Source organism: Plectropomus leopardus, chromosome 7, assembly GCF_026936395.1.
Source record: "Plectropomus leopardus strain MGB_pleo_1.0 chromosome 7, ASM2693639v1, whole genome shotgun sequence".
Classification (NCBI taxonomy): Eukaryota; Metazoa; Chordata; class Actinopteri; order Perciformes; family Serranidae; genus Plectropomus; species Plectropomus leopardus.
In genome coordinates this window covers 3,625,071-3,631,391 of record NC_142182.1, presented here as the reverse complement: position 1 = coordinate 3,631,391, position 6,321 = coordinate 3,625,071, and positions in this window count along the sequence as shown.

The window sequence follows — 6,321 nt, the reverse complement described above, 5'->3', positions numbered from 1 at the left end:
TGCTTTTTTGGTCAATTTTTCGGCATGCCGAATTCGGGTGTTTTTGGCGTTTTTTGAAACAGTCTATGCAATGGTGTGTTTCTGCACACTATTTAATATCGTTTTAATCAGTTTTCATCAGTTTTTTGGAAATGCCATTTTTTGCCATTTTTGCCATACTATAGCCTTGCTTTTTTGGGTCACTTTTCTGACATACTGAATTCGGGTGTTTTTGGTGTTTTTTCCAACATTCTATGCGATGGCGTGTCTCTGCACGCTATTTAATGTCGTTTTCATCAGTTTTTAGCAGTTTTTTGGAAATGTCATTGTTACCATTTTTGCCATACTATAGCCTTGCTTTTTTGGTCATTTTTTCGACATGCTGAATTCGGGTGTTTTTGGCGTTTTTTGCAACACTCTATGCTATGGCGTGTCTCTGCACACTATTTTATGTAGGTTTAAGCAGTTTTTAGCAGTTTTTTGGAAATGTCATTTTTGGCCATTTTTGCCATAGTATAGCCTTGCTTTTTTGGTCATTTTTTTCGACATGCCGAATTGAGATGTTTTGGGCGTTTTTTGCAACACTCTATGCTATGGCGTGTCTTGGCAAACTATTTTAAGTAGGTTTAAGCAGTTTTTAGCAGTTTTTTGGAAATGTCATTTTTTGCCATTTTAGCCACACTATAGCCTTGCTTATTTGGGTCAGTTTTCTGACATTCTGAATTTGGGTGTTTTTGGCGTGTTTTGCAACATTCTATGCTATGGCGTGTCTTGGGACACCATTTTATATCATTTTCATCAGTTTTTAGCAGTTTTTTGGAAATGTCATTTTTGGACATTTTTGCCATACTATAGCCTTGCTTTTTTGGTCAATTTTTCGGCATGCCGAATTCGGGTGTTTTTGGCATTTTTTGCAACATTCTATGCTATGGTGTGTCTCTGCACGCTATTTAATATTGTTTTCATCAGTTTTCATCAGTTTTTTGGAAATGCCATTTTTTTGCCATTTTTGCCATACTATAGCCTTGCTTTTTTTGGGTCAATTTTTTGACATGCCGAATTCGGGTGTTTTTGGCGTGTTTTGCAACATTCTATGCTATGGCGTGTCTTGGGATACCATTTTATATCGTTTTCATCAGTTTTTAGCAGTTTTTTGGAAATGTCATTTTTGGACATTTTTGCCATACTATAGCCTTGCATGTTGGTCATATTTTTCCCGACATGCCGAATTCGGGTGTTTTTGGTGTTTTTTGAAACAGTCTATGCAATGGTGTGTTTCTGCACACTATTTAATATCGTTTTAATCAGTTTTCATCAGTTTTTTGGAAATGCTATTTTTTGCCATTTTTGCCATACTATAGCCTTGCTTTTTTGGGTCAGTTTTCTGACATACTGAATTCGGGTGTTTTTGGTGTTTTTTCCAACATTCTATGCAATGGCGTGTCTCTGCACACTATTTAATGTCGTTTTCATCAGTTTTTAGCAGTTTTTTGGAAATGTCATTTTTACCATTTTTGCCTTGCTTTTTTGGTCATTTTTTCGACATGCTGAATTCGGGTGTTTTTTGCGTTTTTTGCAACAGTCTATGCAATGGTGTGTTTCTGCACACTATTTAATATCGTTTTAATCAGTTTTCATCAGTTTTTTGGAAATGCCATTTTTTGCCATTTTTGCCATACTATAGCCTTGCTTTTTTGGTCTTTTTTTCGACATGCCGAATTCGGGTGTTTTTGGCGTTTTTTCCAACATTCTATGCTATGGCGTGTCTCTGCGCGCTATTTCATATCGTTTTCATCCGTTTTCATCAGTTTTTTGGAAATGCCATTTTTTGCCATTTTTGCCATACTATAGCCTTGCTTTTTTGGGTCACTTTTCTGACATGCCGAATTTGGGTGTTTTTGGCATGTTTTGCAACATTCTATGCAATGGCGTGTCTCTGCACGCTATTTAATGTCGTTTTCATCAGTTTTCAGCAGTTTTTTGGAAATGTCATTTTTGGATATTTTTGCCATACTATAGCCTTGCTTTTTTGCTCTTTTTTTCCACATGCCGAATTCTGGTGTTTTTGGCGTTTTTTGAAACATTCTATGCTATGGCGTGTCTTGGCACACTATTTAACATCGTTTTCATCAGTTTTTAGCAGTTTTTTGGAAATGTAATTTTTGGATATTTTTGCCATACTATAGCCTTGCTTTTTGGTCATATTTTTCCCGACATGCCGAATTCGGGTGTTTTTGGCGTTTTTTGAAACAGTCTATGCAATGGTGTGTTTCTGCACACTATTTTATATCGTTTTAATCAGTTTTCATCAGTTTTTTGGAAATGCCATTTTTTGCCATTTTTGCCATACTATAGCCTTGCTTTTTTGGGTCAGTTTTCTGACATACTGAATTCGGGTGTTTTTGGCGTTTTTCCCAACATTCTATGCAATGGCGTGTCTCTGCACGCTATTCAATGTCGTTTTCATCAGTTTTCATCAGTTTTTTGGAAATGCCATTTTTTGCCATTTTTGCCATACTATAGCCTTGCTTTTTGGTCATTTTTCTGACATGCTGAATTGGGTGTTTTGGCGTTTTTGCAACATTCTGTGCTATGGCGTGTCTCTGCACACTATTTTATGTAGATTTAAGAGGTTTTTAGCAGTTTTTTGGAAATGTCATTTTTTGCCATTTTTGCCATACTATAGCCTTGCTTTTTTGGGTCATTTTTTTGACATGCCAAATTCGGGTGGTTTTGGCGTTTTTTGTAAAATTCTAAGCTATGGTGTGTCTCTGCACACTATTTAATGTAGGTTTAAGCACTTTTCAGCAGTTATTTGGAAATGTCATTTTTTTTTTCATTCTTGCCTTACTATAGCCTTGCTTTTTTGGTCATTTTTTTTTCTGAAATGCTGAATTCAGGTGTTTTTGGCATGTTTTGCAACATTCTATGCAATAGCGTGTCTCTGCACGCTATTTAATGTCGTTTTCATCAGTTTTCATCAGTTTTTTGGAAATGTCATTTTTGGACATTTTTGCCATACTATAGCCTTGCTTTTTTGGTCATTTTTTTCCCGACATGCCGAATTCAGGCGTTTTTTTGCATTTTTTGCAACATTTTATGCTATGGCGTGTCTCTGCATGCTATTTAATGTCGTTTTCATCAGTTTTCATCAGTTTTTGGAAATGTCATTTTTGTCATTTTGCCATACTATAGCCTTGCTTTTTTGGTCATTTTTTTGACATGCCAAATTCGGGTGGTTTTGGCGTTTTTTGTAAAATTCTAAGCTATGGTGTGTCTCTGCACACTATTTAATGTAGGTTTAAGCACTTTTCAGCAGTTATTTGGAAATGTCATTTTTTTGTCATTCTTGCCATACTATAGCCTTGCTTTTTTGGTCATTTTTTTCCCGACATGCCGAATTCAGGCGTTTTTTTGCATTTTTTGCAACATTTTATGCTATGGCGTGTCTCTGCATGCTATTTAATGTCGTTTTCATCAGTTTTCATCAGTTTTTTGGAAATGTCATTTTTTGTCATTTTTGCCATACTATAGCCTTGCTTTTTTGGTCATTTTTTTGACATGCCAAATTCGGGTGGTTTTGGCGTTTTTTGTAAAATTCTAAGCTATGGTGTGTCTCTGCACACTATTTAATGTAGGTTTAAGCACTTTTCAGCAGTTATTTGGAAATGTCATTTTTTTGTCATTCTTGCCATACTATAGCCTTGCTTTTTTGGTCATTTTTTTCCCGACATGCCGAATTCCGGTGTTTTGGGCGTTTTTTGCAACATTCTATGCAATAGCGTGTCTCTGCACGCTATTTAATGTCGTTTTCATCAGTTTTCAGCAGTTTTTTGGAAATGTCATTTTTGGACATTTTTGCCATACTATAGTCTTGCTTTTTTGGTCATTTTGTCAGCATGTTATTTAATGGGTTTTTGGGCCTTTTTGGATGTTCTTTTCAAACTGTATACCATAACATGCCCCGACACGTTATGTTGATGGTTTTTTCAGCTGCTGTTTGGACATGTCAAATTTTTATACTTTTGTCATACTATAGCCTTGATGTTTTGGTCATTTTTTGACCATGTTATTTTATGGGTTTATTGGCTGTTTTTGCATGTTAACACTGTACACCATAACATGCCCCTACATGCTACACTAAGAGGTTTTCAGATGTTTTTTGGACATGTCAAAGTTCAACATTTTCACCATACTATAGCATTGCTTTTCTGGTGATTTTTTTCAACATGGTATTTTTTGGGATTTTCGGCAGTTTTCGGAATGTTTTGGAATTTCACTACTTTATTAAATTACATTCTTCTACAGAACATACAAAGTGGTTTTCAGCTGTTTTTTTGGACATGTCAAATTTTGAAAACATCGAAAACATCAACTCTATAGTATGGGGAAAAAAGATGACCTGTCCAAAGAACAGCTGAAAGTCACTTAAAATAGCCTGCAGAGATACGTTATAGCAGAGAAACTTGCAAAAATAGCCCCAAACACCAAAATATAGCTTGTCGAACAAAACACCGAAAACAAAAATACTATAATATGGTGAAAATGTCAAAATATGGTGTGTCCAAAAAACAGCTGAAAACCACTTAGTGTAGCATGCAGAGGCACGTTATGGTTATGGTTGTTGAAAAAACATCCAAAAACAGCCAAAGACCCATAAAATAGCATGTCAAAAAATGGAAAAAAGTAAGAAAAAAATACAAAAATTTGATGTCCAAAAACAGCTGAAAATCACTTAGCATAGCATTTAGGCGCATGTAATAGTATACAGTGTCGAAAAAACATCCCCCAAACCCATTAAATAGCTTAAGAATGCCCAAAAAAAGCAAGGCTATAGCATGCCGAAACACGTAATACCAGAGAATGTTGCAAATACAGCCAAAAATGCCATAATATAGCATGTCCAAGCAAAAAATCCGAAATCCCTAATACTATGGTATTGGGAAAAATGTCAAAATATGACATATCACAAAACAGCATGAAACTGCCTAGAATAGCATGCCAAGATATGCCATGGTATAGAATGTTGTCATATCTGCTTAAAACACCAGAAAGAAGACGCCTGAAAATACCATACTATAGAATAGCGAAAAAATGTCAAAATTTGACATTTCCAAAAACAGCTGGAAACTGCATCAAACAGCGTGCCGAGACATGCCATTGCACAGAATGTTGTAAAAACGGCCCACTATCAGTAGTAGCATGCTAATAGCATGGTATCCAAAATGTCATAAAAATGATATAGTGAAGGAAGGCATTAAAAATATCATAACAGAAAGTTATGCTAAAGTATGGCATCAAAAATATCATGAAAGAGTTATTGTACAGTTTGCCTTTAAAAAATATATTATGCTCACAGCGAACAAATACATCCAGTGGATGTTTTTGTTCATATATGACAATAGTTAACACAAGAGAGTTGTCATATATTAAAAGTGAAGTGAATATAACTTTGATCTGTAACACAGTGAAACCCACCTACATTTTTATAATCACATTACTGTAAATCTTTTGCATAGAATTTTCCACCCTCAACGCCGTTAGTGCCTTTGTTATCATGAATCATATTAAGCTTCCATGTCTGTTTCATTTCCTCATTGTAAAATGGAGCCATAAATTGTGAAATGTGTGAATTCCTGTATGTGTGTGTGCATGCAAATGATGACTTTTATGAGACAGTGGGAGAGTAAACAGCAGCATTACTGGGATTGATGTGAGTGGCGCTCAGAGAGTGCCATCTCATACATGTTTCATGATTTCAAACTCCAAGTTCAGCAGAGAGGCACACTGAGAAAAATGCCTGTGCTCCCTTTCAGCAACTTGGATCTTTGTATAACATTTAGTCGAATCAACAAACAACTTTTTAAGGGCTGAATGAGAATTCAGTCTTTCCTTCTAAACGTGAAATGGACAAGTTAAAAATCTGTGAAATGTCCAAAAATCATAAAAACATCCTGAAATCAGATAAACATACTAAAACTTTAGAAACATCCAAAAATCCAGGAAAAGTACTAAAATCCTAGAAACCTTTTTAAGTCCAAGAAACATCCCAAACTCCCAGAAATAGGTTACAATCTGAAAAATGTCCTAAATTATCTCTCTGATATCCTAGAAATGTCCTAAAGTTCTAAAAATGTCCCAAAATCATGAACATGTCCTAAAATATAAGAAAAAATCCTAGCAATGTCCTTAAATCCAAGAAATGTCTTAAAATCCAAGAAATATTCTCAAATCCTGGAAATGTCCCAAAATCTGAGAAATGTCCTCAGATCCTAGAAACACCCTAAAATCCAAGAAATGTGCTTAAATCCTTTAAACGTCCTAAAATCCTAGAAACTTCTT